This window comes from Hoplias malabaricus, chromosome 6 (assembly GCF_029633855.1).
Source record: "Hoplias malabaricus isolate fHopMal1 chromosome 6, fHopMal1.hap1, whole genome shotgun sequence".
NCBI lineage: Eukaryota > Metazoa > Chordata > Actinopteri > Characiformes > Erythrinidae > Hoplias > Hoplias malabaricus.
The window spans coordinates 9,841,723-9,856,659 of NC_089805.1; positions in this window are offsets into that span (position 1 = coordinate 9,841,723).

The following is a 14,937-nucleotide window of genomic DNA, read 5'->3' on the forward strand; positions in this document are numbered from 1 at the left end:
TAACAGCGCCGGGCAGGAGGGGAGGGGACAATGGGGCTGACGTCACACTGTGGGCGGGGGACACGACTCGGGACTTTTCTACTTCTGTCTCACTACTGTGTAGTTCTTTCTTTCTTTCCCTCTCTCTTTCTGTCTTTTCTCTTGCCCCTCGTTTTCCTGCCTGTTACGCTCTGTATATCCTTTCTTTCTCTATCACTTTCTTTCTTGGACTCTCTCTCTTTTTGCTGTCCCTTTCTCTTTCTCTTCTTTTTTGTTTTTTAACTGCACACACATAGGCTGTCTCTCACACACAGACACAAACACACATTTTAGCTGACATATATTGTATTTTTCTTTTTTTTTGTGACTGAGACGTTTTGTGTCAGACTTAACACCTCCCATACGTCATTCATTCATTTATTATTATTCTGTATTCTGTGGTCGAGGCCGTGTGTAGGTGTACAGACTGTGAAGTGACGTTGGTTCCACTTTCATTAACTAAAAATACTCTTCTCAGCTTTTAAAAACACGTAGCTTTCTTCTCATGAAGGGTGTGTGTGGGGGGGCTGCTTAATTTACGCTTTCCTTCTGAGCAGAGGAGTAAGCTAGGCTAAAAACGGCTACCCCACAACCCACTTTTTTCTCCTGATATTACCATCACCTTCGGCTAGTTGTCTGCCCTCAAATCCGCCCCTGACCCTTCCCCCTCGGCCAGTTCCATTCAACATGATAGAGAAAGAGCTACAAATGGGGACACGAGGAACTTATATTCGTTAAGCCCCCTACAAAATGCAACTGGAGTATTTAAATAATAGTCTATCGTAGTTTAGCATGTTGAATATTTAGTTTGGTAAACTCAGTATACGTATGGATGTAACCAAGCGCTAACTTTATGCTAGCTTGTCAGCTAGCTAGCAAGTAACATACAAACTGAAACGTTTTCAAACCTAACCGCCACCCATACAGACGTTTAAAGTTTAGCCACATATTTTTACAGATTCATCACTGATTCTTAGACCTCCCCACCCAAGCTATGAGGTATATTTACAGCAGAAGTAAATAAACATGTCCACACTTGGCATAAAATTCTTTTGCTTGTGTTTGAACACTGCCTTGGTTCAATGTTTACCCACTCCTTGAATATTCCAGTTTTTCACATGCAGTATCTGACTTCATCTTACAGATGAACTTACTTTGCTTTCCATAGAGAACGAAGGTTTATGTGTACACTGGGGCTTATCTTTATGTCCCTTGTTAAAATGTTAAACTTGAACATAAAACTGATTTTAGCAAGGCATGTCAAGGTCAAGCCCTAGCATACAGATAAACCACCTCTCGTCTATGGGAAGAAACAGAGAGCTGTAATGTGGCTAGACGGTTTATTTATTTTTTCCTATGACAAAGTACTAGTAATGCTTTTTATATAGCTTCAAGGCCTTAACTTGTATGAACATGATTCATAACTTTGCTCCTGTAATTATAAACTACTCGGGACCATACACAAACAGAAGGTCTAGTGTGACCCAGGCTGGGATATAGCATTATATATTTACAGTGTGTTTTTTTTTACAGTCTTTTGTTTATCTGTCCACCAGCAAAGCCTCAGGGCTTCAGTGTGAAGCATTTATCCAGTGCCAACAGCCTTTGTACCATATAATTTATGTAACACAAATCCTGTCTTCAGCAAGTGGGAAAATGTCAAACAAATAGTCCTCGAATGGTGCTCCAGGGCCAGGATGAGTCCTGCACCACGCAGGGTGGAGGCGGAAGACAATACACTCCACTCTTCCACATGGAAACAGGCCTGAATGGAGCTGTGAAAGGGAGTTAGGAAAAGATCCAGCCCCAGTGGATGCAAAAAAAAAAACGGTCTCTTGGCAAGTGAAATCATTGTAAATGTAGTCCATATGTAAAACAATTCTTATTATAAGATGGTTGTAAGAATGTTCTAAGATAATGTAATCAATTTCTAGATGTTTTTGCTTGTTTATGTGATTGTATCCAGAGGAGGGGTCTCATTTCATTGCCAGATAATGTGATTTATCCCACTGGCAGTTCATTGGTCTAATTTCAGTTAGTATTGTGGGTAAATTAACTCAAAAAAATTAAATATAAATATTAAATGAATTCACAGTTTTCTCTCTCTCTCTCTCTCTCTCTCTCTCTCTCTCTCTCTCTCTCCCCATATATATATATATATATATATATGTGTGTGTGTGTGTGTGTGTGTGTGTGTGTGTGTGTGTGTCAGGAGAATATTCAACATTCACTGGATGAAATCAAGCATTAGTTCTCAAAGGCAAGTTAAGTGGAAAAACATTTTTTGGCTTTAATAAAATTACTTTAAACAAGTACATTTACCAGAAATATTTTGTACTTATTGTTGTTGTATTTATTATGCCTTATAATGTTCTGACTCTTAATCTCATAATGAGTAATATTAGATACTGCTTAGATTTAACATGTTTCCACTCAGGTTTAGCAGTGTGGATGGCCCCTAATCAAAAGAAGAGAGCAAGGGGAAGCTGCCAAAATTAATGAGGGGTAATGTAGGCTATTGCCCTGGAGCCCTGCATTAATTGTAAAGGCTTTGTATTTTCTCTTTTGTTTTTTCAGGAGCACTAATGCTTTCATTGGAACAAACTCAGCATGACGTCATATGCACCCATTAAAGCCATAACGATGCAAAGTGTATCCTTTGTAGTTTGAGACTAGGCTTAATCTGTGTCCAAAATGTAACTCTAGAGATTTTTAGTCTCTCAAGGTCCAAGAGAGAACGTTTCTGGGTTTATAAACTAGTAACTCAATATAGATACACAGATGGATAGTCTTAAAGAGAATGGCTTTTGGAAACATTTCTCTCATTCTGGGGCCCTGTCTAGAGTGTGTTCTTGTCTTGTGCCCAATGATTCCAGGTAGACTTTGGACCCAGGGCAACCCTGATCAAAATGAAGCAGTTACAGAAGATGAGTGAGTGAACGAATGAATAAATGAATGAATGGTCTTCTCCTGTTCAACATTATCAATGTGAGGAACTTTGATATACTTTAAGGTACTTCATCACTACATATTTGTAATTAAAATGTTATTCATTACCACTGTACCCCTCAGCTTCATGAATTGCTTTATACTGGCTAATGCTTATCCAATGCTGCTTTAGCCTATCACCATATATGGTCATGCTGATTGTGGTGTAAACATCCATACACTACATATCGCTGCCATTAGAATATAACCATGCTTTTAAGATGGACACTTAATCTATTAAATAAAACCTAGCCCGATTAACAACCACATAAAGCCATCTCTATACCCTTTGATCCCACTGATGAACTAGTTTTGATTTAAAGAAATTTCCATGGATGTCTCTTCAGAGAACCATTGCTTCATTGTGATCCAATTATATATTAAGCTTTTTGGGGGGTTGGTTTGAATTGGGTGAGAGATATTGGGTAAAATATAATGGTAATTTATAATTCAAACACAAGGTCATGTTATTCAACAAAAATAATCTAAATCTAAAGTTAAAGGTGTCTAAAAATGGCAAGTGAGAAAACAAGTTTCTTCAGGGAAAAGAGCTGCAAAATAATGCGCTTGGATTTGTTCTACTTTTTGGGATAATATTGTATCCAAAAGTATATGTGAGGTTTAGTTTAGATAATTCAAAATTTTATTTTCGATGTTCGTGAAAATTAATTTTTTATTATTTTTATTGTATTAATTTTTTAAAAATAAAATTAATTAATTAATTAATTCATTATCTGTAACTGCTTATCCAGTTCAGGGTCGCTGTGGGTCCAGAGCCTACCTGGAATCATAGGGGGCAAGGCGGGAATACACCGTGGAGGGGGCGCCAGTCCTTCACAGGGCAACGCACACACTTACACCTACGGAGTCGCCAATCCACCTACCAATGTGTGTTTTTGGACTGTGGGAGGAAACCGGAGCACCTGGAGGAAACCCACGCGAACACGGGGAGAACACACCAACTCCTCACAGACAGTCTCCTGGAGCGGGAATTGAACCCACAACCTCCAGGCTGCTGCGCCACCGTGCCGCCCTGAAAATAAAATGGCCATTGTATTTTTAATACTAAACAACAGTTACGATAAAATAGAAAAGAGCAAGAGAATGTTTGAATTCCGAATTGCAATTATATATTATATATATTTGGGTGAATATGGCTAGTGTTAAGTATCAACCTTAGCCTCAGAGCAGAGTTTAGACACCAAACATGTCTCGGCTGATGGAGCACATCTGGACTAAGAGGAGAATGTTGACCATTGGAGTGGGGTCGTTTTGGCACTCTCCCACTCCCCCTCGGTGTCTGTCTCCCTTGGCTCTGTTGTTTTTACTGCTCGGATGGGCTTTGGGTCATTACTGGTCCTCTTTAATCTCCCTGCCACTGTGCATCACATTCCCCTGGCCTGCCTCACAACACATCTCTCAGCTGCCGCTGACTGTTGACCTGCAGAGCTTTTCTCCACCGTCCAAACACACCCAGCCTCTAAATGGATGGCATCTGAGCTGTCCACTTTGTCTACTTAGTACTGTGAGTTTTGGTAAAGCCTTTAAAAGGCTGATTCAAAGTGGGAGGTGGACACTGGAGGGTAAGGTCTGGACAATAAAGGGGAGTTTGTTTTAGCATAATCAGAAGACTCCCACCTTAAATATAGCTCTGCTGCCTTCAACAGTAAAACCTGCCCTTTTGGAGATTTGTTTAACACAGAAATACACAATATTTGTTTAATGACAAAGCCACAGAGAATCAGTCCTGGCTGATATCGTTCTCAGGAGGTCGTATTCAGGAGGTCGTATTCAGGAGGTCCTTTGACCAAGTTTTTATTCTGGGACTGTTCTGTATCTGGTGTGTGAGGGCGAGGGATTGAAGCACAGAGCTGAAGGTAGACAGAAAGTGAATGAACGGATGTGTCCATATCAGTGTTTTGTGAAATGACCGATCATGTCGCGGAGGCCAGAGGTCACCTTGAGAAAGTCCAGCCATTCACAGTAGTCTCCAGACCTCGCAGGACGGTGTAATCAGGGGTCAGCTCCGGGGTGACTCCATCATGACAAGCCTGATCCACTCAGTCATTCTGTACAACAAATAGTGAGTCTGTGGATTATGGGCTGTGACCTCTGAGCCACACAAAAACAAAGAAGCTTCAGTGTCCTGAAGCGTCCATAAAGAGACGTGAGTTAAATACAGAGTGAAGGCACTGGGCCTACTGAATTAAAACAGCAAAATATATTAAGCGTACAAATAAGTTTGAAAGCGATTTTATGTGATGTATTATTGTAATTAAATATTCAAATATTTTCCTGCTCTTTGTCATTTTATGGTAACTGTTGCGTAGTAATAAAAATAAAAATTGTTATTTTATTCAACAAAAAATAACCTAAGAAGGAATTATTAATGCTCTAAATTCATGAACTTAAACAATGAAATCACAATTTTTAACTAATACTCACACATACTTTTGGATACAATATTATACCCAAGAACAGAACAAATCCATCATATACTTTTGATAGTAGTTTGGTGTGTTCTCCCTGTGTCTGTGGGGGTTTCCTCCAGGTGACTGTCTGTGAGGAGTGTGGTGTGTTCTCTCTGTGTCTGTGTGGGTTTCCTCCGGGTGACTGTCTGTGAGGAGTGTGGTGTGTTCTCCCTGTGTCTGCGTGGGTTTCCTCCGGGTGACTGTTTGGGAGGAGTGTGGTGTGTTCTCCCTGTGTCTGCGTGGGTTTCCTCCGGGTGCTCCGGTTTCCTCCCACGGTCCAAAAACACACGTTGGTTGATGGATTAGCGACAAAAGTGTCCATAGGTATGAGTGTGTGTGTGTGTTGCCCTGTGAAGGAATGGCGCCCCCTCTAGGGTGTGACCCTCCACTGCGACCCTGAACTGGATTAGCGGTTGCAGACAATGAATGAATTATATGTTAAAAACATTTATTTGCACACCTAATATTAGACGTAATACATAGTATACAAACAGTGATAATAAGTTTGGTCACAAAAACAGTGCAAAATATTAATAGTGTGCTTGGTTTAAACAGACCCCTTGTACCTGAATTCAGCTGTCCAATGGGGACCCTGGAGTTTTTGACCCAGCCCCACACTACACCCATGTCCGTTCTTGTCTGTTTACGTTGGATCTCCTTAAAAAAAACAAAACTGACCAACAATGTCATCCCAGTCATTCCAGAGCAAACAAGACCCTCACCATAGCTCCCCAATGTTCATACATTACGCAAGAGCCTGAGGAAACACCTTTTAACAACCTACCTGGTGACTGAGCAGAGGTGCTCTCGAAGATCTACCCAGGTGTAAGGAAGCCCAAGTTTGAGCCGCCACCAGGTCCATTTTAACTGTGCACTGTGTTTGTATAATACCTACAGAAAAGCATACACATAGATGCAACACTCTGAAGCTTCTACACACGAGTCTAAGCTCATGCCATGTACCAACACCATGCAGCAGAGCAATGAAACAGTGTTCTCTTGGGTAATGGAGCCTTACACAATACATTCGGGAACAGGCTGGATTGGTGTTATGGTCTAAACGTAATCATCCAACGCCAGTTCCTGGTCTTACTGAGGCGTATGTGGATGAAAGTCATTAAATCCTCATTGCAGTGTTCCAATATTTAGAGTAATGCCTTGTCATCGAAGCTGAAGCTGTTTTTTTTTTTTTGGCAAAGGGTGGGTAAACTACACATAAATTCTCTTTGTTTCTGCCATTTTCAGATGGTGTAATGCAATTAAATATAGATAATTTAATGAGGATGGGAAGCCATTTAATTAGAGTGTGTCAAAAGTGGCTTATAGAAAGTCCCAAATTCCCAAATGTCAGTCAGGTTTGGAATATTGAAAACGAAAGTTGGGGTTGCTACTACCCCCAGACCAGCTGCTCACCATCTTGCCTTCCTCTACCTGCCTCCCACCCTCCATTACCAACTGTATTGAAGTTTTATTCATTCATTCATTCATTCATTATCTGTAACCGCTTATCCAGTTCAGGGTCACGGTGGGTCCAGAGCCTACCTGGAATCATTGGACGCAAGGGAGGAATACACCCTGGAGGGGGCGCCAGTCCTTCACAGGGCAACACACACTCACACATTCACTCTCACACTCACACCTACGGACACTTTTGAGTCGCCAATCCACCTACCAACGTGTGTTTTTGGACTGTGGGAGGAGCACCCAGAGGAAACCCACGCAGACACGGGGAGAACACACCAACTCCCAGAGCGGGAATTGAACCCACAACCTCCAGGCCCCTGGAGCTGTGTGACTGCGACACTACCTGCTGCACCACTATTGAAGTTTGAATCCTAATTATTAATTGTTATTAACTGATATTAACATTATTATTAGCATTAACCATCATTAGTGAAAGTATCACTACTGTTATTATATCAGTGCATCTGAGCATAACAACGGACATATCTGATGGTACTGAGACCTTGTATCAATAATCCAGTGGTCATGACCAGAGGATGGAAGGATAGGCCCTCATTGTGAGTTTTTGTTACTTCCAAGGTTTCTTCCTCCAGCACTGAGAAAGTTTTTTCCTTGCCACTGTTTCCTTTGGCTGGCTCACCTGGGGGTGGGAGTGGTGGGTTACATTTCTCCAAAGCTGCTTTGCAACAACTTTATAAAAAGTTATAAAGCATATTACTGATGTTTGATCTGTTGCAATGAGAAACTGGGATTTTGACGCAACAGAACTGACATACAACAAAAACAATAGGAAATCATAATCAATAAGAGTCAATGACTGGCAGCTGTTACCACGGTTTCAATATCTCTCTCATGGTGTTGGTCTTTCCCACATTGCCTCTGGTCACATTTACACATTCCTTTTCTAGAAACAAACCCAAGGCTGCATTTAGACCTATCTCTAATATGAGGGGCCTTTCCCACTGGCTGTGTATTTGAGTCTTCACAAAATTCATCGCAAATCTCCGGGACACTTTCAAGGCCTGCTGTTACAGTCACGGTGTTGTATCTGTATTTTCCACTTTTAATCTAGTGAAAAAGGCCATAAGACAAATGCTGAATTCCCCTCTCACATGTAGATAACATATATCTTTGCCTTGTGGTCTTGACTGAAGGACGTCAGAGTGAAAATGAAAACATGCCCACGTTCTGAAAGAGTAAGATGTGCAGAAGTGGGTAGGCCTACTTTAAATGGTCTTCAGGCAGCTTACACACACACACACACACACACACACACAAGCATATGCACAATGACAGACAGAAATGCAGTGCTCTAATGACACATAATGTTTATGCGTCTGAACGACATCATTTCCTCATTCTCGTATTATGTTCCTCTTCTATGTACATCACAGTAGTTCATGACTGTTTCCCTTTCCTTTGTTTTTACAATAATCTTTTAACACATAGTTTTATAAATACATTAACCTGCAATATCTGTGTCACCCTTAAATTAATCACAGTTTCTGTTTAATGACTGCATTTGTTTGTTATTTTTTTGCCAGTCAAAATACCCTCTAAGAACCAGTCATTATTTTTTAGGATACTTCTGAGAAGATTAGATAATGCCCTTCTAATAGGAAGTAGGGAAGTCAAAGGAATATTAGTGTTTTCCAAAAATATAAAAGGTAAACAGCACCTTTTTTTGTCATTTTTGAGGGATGAGATGAGAACATGGATCATGAGCTGGAGAAAAACCTCTAAGACTAAACTTTAGAGGCACGGAAAAGCAATTCTAGGTCACAGGAAAAGAATGGAAGCCGCCGTAAAAGCAAAGAGTGGATACATTAAATTCCCGTTGAATATTCTGATGCTGATAAAGTGAATAAAATGCAGTGGATGGCTGTTTGGGCTGGAAATGAAATAAAGAAAGGTGGTCTGTTTTGGACCAAGCAGCAGAGTGAATCAGGATTATGTTTCCTATGAGTCCTTAATTTGTCCCCTCACGTCACTCTGTAATGCAACACCAAACAAAATTGGCTCCCTTCTATTGCAAAACGGCTCTGGGGCCAAGTCCCAGTGTGGTTTCCTATGAACGAATCTCGCCTCCAGCTCACAAAATGTCCACGAAAACCACCAGCTTCCTCGTTGTAAGGCCCACTCCAGTCTGTCTGTGCTAATACTCCATCGCAATTCTGCCTGAGCCATGCAAAAAGACAACAAATCCAGCTTTATTTCCACCACAACACACTCTTCTCATGGTGAGCCCAGAGTCAGAGTCATTCACAAGGCCTTTAGTGGTCAAGTCCACTCCACGCTGTCTACAAGTGCTATAAACGCACCATGACATGGCCACAAATTGTTAGATTCCTGGGTTACATTATAATTGAGACTCTGCTGTTTTGGCCTTTGGCCTATGGAGGCCTCATTCCAGTCCTACATACAGATGTGTGCCAAAGACCGGACACCCCTCGACACATGTCTAACGTGTAAGCAAGGCAGGCTATTTACAGTATGGAAAAATATATAATTTTAATGCAGTGTAATATAATTGTAGAGTTAAATTCATTAGAAAAAAAAAAGGCATAAAATATGCCTTAATTTTCATTAATTCATTATCTGTAAGCGCTTATGTAGTTCAGGTTTGCGGTGGGACTGGAACCTACCCGGAATCATTGAGCGCAAGTCAGGGACACACTCTGAAGGGGGTGCTAGTCCTTCACAGGGCAACACACACTCACACATTCACACCTACGGACACTTTTTGAGTCTCCAATCACCTACCAACGTGTGATATTGGACTGTGGGAGGAAACCGAGCACCCGGAGGAAACCCACGCCGACACAGGGAGAACACACCACACTCGTCACAGACAGTCACCCGGAGGAAACCCACGCAGACACAGGGAGAACACATCATGCTCCTCACAGACAGTCACCCGGAGGAAACCCACGCAGACACAGGGAGAACACACCACACTCCTCACAGACAGTCACCCGGAGGAAACCCCCACAGACACAGAGAGAACACACCACACTCCTCACAGACAGTCACCCGGAGGAAACCCACAAAGACACAGGGAGAACACACCACACTCCTCACAGACAGTCACCCGGAGGAAACCCCCACAGACACAAAGAGAACACACCACACTCCTCACAGACAGTCACCCGGAGGAAACCCCCACAGACACAGGGAGAACACACCACACTCCTCACAGACAGTCACCCGGAGGAAACCCCCACAGACACAGGGAGAACACACCAAACTCCTCACAGACAGTCACCTGGAGGAAACCCACGCGGACACAGGGAGAACACACCACACTCCTCACAGACAGTCACCCGAAGCGGTACTCGAACCCGAAACCTCCAGGTCCCTGGAGCTGTGTGACTGAGACACTACCTGCTGCACCAATAATATATTTTCCACTAAATTTGAGTTGTGCATTAGCTCTCTGGGGTCTATGAAGTTATTATATTTGTTAAGGTTCATACATTTCATGAACCTGAGGGGTTTGCCCTTTCCAGTCCCTTTTTTCGCAGACCATACTCTACTCACATTCAAAACTATATTTAACTGGTGGATTTGTGTGTTCGTCTACACTGTGTGTGAAACTGACTAATGCACGCTCATCAGTAACATGAAGTCTGAAGAATTTCTATAATTGGACTTCAGCTTTTCAGCCCATGACTGAAAAATCTTTCTTTACAGTGCTCTGGGTCAAACGAGGCTCATTAGAGAGAACTGTTCTGTTTATGAAACAGATGAAGATCAGGTGAATATAAAGATTTATTTAGGGCAGAGGTGGGCAGTCTTATTCCCAAAGGGTCAGTATGGCTGCTGTTTTTTTTCCCCAAACAACCTGGAGGTCACATGATCTGTTGTTTTACTGAGACCACCTAATTAAAGGAGTGAAATCAGGTGTGCTCTGGCCTGAATTGGCTAAAATCCAGCAGCGACACCTGCCCTTTGCGGATAAGATTGCCCACCCCTGGTTTAGGAAGATCCCCAACAATCCGGATAATGCCCTCAGATCTCAAAGGGTTAAAACATATGTCTGTTCCTGAAGTGGATGTGGACTTATTTTTGCGCAGAAATTTAGCAGAGCATAATGCTTAAGCAGGGGTGCACTAACTTCTGCACATAACCCTACATGTAATCATACTAGACCACAGTAGTATGACTGTGCTTGAAGACCAGTGAAATCTTCAGAGGTTCAGGATGACCACAGGAAGCTGGACGCACAGTAAACAGGTTGTGGTCGAAACCACACTGGGGAAAATGTAAAGTACACTTTAAACTGGCACATTACGTTATGTGGGAAAACACTTGATAAAACAGTGGCCACGATAGTGCTTTAGCTTATTAAAGTAGAAAAATAAAAACACTTAAAGGGCCCATATTATAAAAAGCTTTTCCCTCATATGGACCCTTTAAACTTTCTGAAATTAAAAACGTGGATGTTTTATTTAAACACTGTGAAATACTAAATTGACTAATTACAACCACATTCAACTTGTGATGTCACAAACTCCAACACATTTACATACACACTGTCACCAATTCAGCCTACAGCAGTCTAGCCCCGCCCATAAACACAGATGCCGTAAAGCTTGCGTAGGCACAGCTATTTATGTTTAACAATAAAGTTCGGTTCGGATTCTCAATCAGAATAAATGCCATTTACGTAGATCGGTCTTAAAGGTACAGTAACAAAAACCGGCCGTGTGATAATCAGGGATAAAGAGGATGGAAAATGGTTATTAAATGATGAAATAAGAAGAAGAACTTGAGAAATTGAGTATCTGCATTTAATCTGTGGCTGTGGCAGTGAACACACACAAACACACACACACACACACACACACACACACACACACACACACACACACACACAGACACCTAGAACTGTTAGCATGTGTCTTGTTCAAGGAAACCTCAGCTGTGAATGTTGAAGGATGAGAAAGTTCTGATCACTCCCCAACCCACCTTTTGTTCTCTGCTGCTTCAGAAGCTCTAACCACTCACTTTCTGGTCCCTAGGCCACTGCTCTAATGCTTAGGGCACAGCTTCCCATATATGCGCCTTTAAATGTTATAAAAAATATTAAAAGTTGGGTTAAAAAGGCTAATACTGTGAATGTGTGTTCTTTAAGTATCAAGGAGATTAGCTTTACTACTGGTGGTCCTGTTGAAATAACAACACACATTTAATTCATTTTCAAGTCTTGTCCTTATCATGTAGTAACCAATAAACATTAGTGGTCTGTCCTCCCCTCTGTTGTCATATTTCAGCACAGGAAGCCTGTGGCTTTCAGGCCAAAATATGGGAATTCACATGTGCCACAATGAGGCAGACTTTAGCTTCATTCTCCCTGGTTAGTCAACTCCACTCTTTTATTGTTTTCTGTAGAAGCACAGCAACCAAACCATTGTATCCAGTTAATAATGACTAACATGCTTTTAAAAACTAATGACACTACTCTCACAAAAAGTCCACGCTGAAACCACTGGCTTTCAAGCATTAAAAATAGTGAGTAAGATGACAGAGGTTTCCATATGATGATAGAAATGATTGAAGACTGTGAACAATATAAAGGGAAACTCCACTGGGCGTGGAAACCTCCTTTAAGATGTTAACAAAATCAGATGTGACATGTTCAGCTCTCTCAGACATGAGCCTAAAGTCCCCAGGCTCAAAGACAAGCTCCAGCTTCTTCAACTCCCTGAAGCTCTGGGTTGTGGAGCACCGGAGCGTCGTCCACTACCAAACCTTATCACCTTATCACCCAGCATCAGTACCAGACCTCACTAATGTGTCACGTGGCTGAACGCAATCAAATCCTCACGTTCTCAGTCTCATGCCTCAGTATCTGGAGCAAAGTCTTCCCAGAAGCAAAAGGGGGAACCGAACAACCAGAAGAAATGTAGCTCCAGAAACATCTGTAAAAGATCTGTGACCTTATTCTCAACCCAGGAGCCGGAAAGAGATTCTATCAGCTCTGATGTTTTCATTCACGCTGTTCGTTTGAATTGTCCACTTGAGTTTCACAATTCCTTCGCAGAGAAAAGCACATAAATGTTCACTCGTTCACCCAAGACAAACTGAATCTTGCCCATGCTCCTGAAGAGCAAAGTTAAACGCAGGGAAACCGCTGGGAACAACAGCAAAGAAGAGTCAGAGGGTTTAATCCACACAAATGTTTTTCAGAACAAATTCATCTTTTTTTAATTTTTAATAATAAAACAAAATAAACAATTTTGAGGACTATTGAGTACTATTTTGAGAATAAGCTCCTACTGTTCCTTGAATGTCTTTCGAACATTATTTCACTAATAGTTTACACTACAGCCACAATCCTGTGACTTTTACTGGAAACAAAGGCTCCCAAGCCAACAAAACATGTGATTTAAACTCCCCACATATGCATGCCCTCTGGGGTCAGTGACGGGACCAGGAGGGTTTAACATGTGGTCCACATGTGCAGCCCACCTAAAAACACATCATCGTCTTCCTAAACGGGTCCATGTATGCCCCATGTGGAGAGAGTAACCGGGCTGTGCACGTTTATCCCATGCAGGCAGCCCACCTGGGTCCCATTAATAGCGCATGTACCCTCACACCCAGAGCCCAGGGCCGGCTCAGACCCAGCTAGCCCAGGTTTAAACCCCGTGGGCCCCACTAGGGTGTGCTGGCTGGCATTTTATATTTAGAACTTTATTTCACAAAGCGGGGTTTCTTCATATAGCCAGATAATTCAAGCCTGTCGTTCCTTTTAGGAAGTCCACTCCACGTTTTACAATACTGTAGGGAACAAAGAACAAGATCAAAAGCAAAAAAAGAAAGAGGGATAATGGTAAATAAAAAAATGCTAAAAAAAAATAAACAGGAAACAAAGGCAAGGAACAAAAAAAAAAAAAAAAAGCCACATTTCACATTTTTTGGTTTGGTTGTGCTTTCCCTCCTCCAGCTGCTGGGGACAGCCTTGACCTGGAGCTGATTTCTGAGAGAAATACAAGCCTGTTTTCTTCTGAGGGAGGGAGTGGAGTTCAGGGGACTTTCCTTGGAAGTAGACAGGCGGCCAGTGAGTACAGAATACATTTACAATTACACATTCTCAAGGTCAAAAGAAGCCACAAAGGCTACAAACACTGAGCGGGGAGTCTTCAGGAAGAACAACCAGAGATAGAAGACTGCTTCTCGAAGCCAAAGCTGTAGCCTCGGTAGGAGGGTTCCTTATTAGATAAGACCTCCCAAGACTCCTCCTGAGGGGCCTACAGCTCTCTCTGTAAGGGACAGCCTAAGGATGCAGGCTCAGCAGAGGATATATTCCGGCAAGGGCCAATCAGAATACACCCTTTGTTCATGGATGCCTAATTATTAGGTGGAAAAATAAGTTTTAAAGGTTTTTTGTGATCGTAATTGTAAGCTCAGGCATTCTCCCACTCTTTTGCCATACTGTGGTATCTGTTGTGTAGTATTAAAAATGATAATTATCATTTTATTAAACAAAGTATAACCTAAAATTAAATAATTTTGAAATGTGTTGCTCGCTGCATTCGTTATGAGCTCCATTAAGAAAATACGCTGCAAAAGCATGTGATGGATTTGTTCTGTTCTTGGGGAAAATCATTCACTCACTGTCTGTAAGCGCTTATCCAGTTCAGGGTCGCGGTGTGACCGGAGCCTACCCGAAATCACTGGGCGCAAGGCGGGAACACACCCTGGAGGGGGCGCCAAGAATGCATTTGTTTGATCCCCTCTGCTGTGATCTGAACTGAGCCGCTGTAGAATCCCAAATCAGCTCATGTGAAAGCACAAGCCCTGCCTGGCGCCTGTAGAGCCTGCAGCTCACACACATTAGATCCAAAAACACACCACCCTTGAGGTCTTTGGCCCTGTAGGTCTGCATGTTGTTGACATCGGCAAGTGCAGGCTATTTAGGAGGACCACAGGGCTTAGGGCCAGGACTATTATGGTGGCATTTATGTGTACTCGTCTCGTAATTACAATA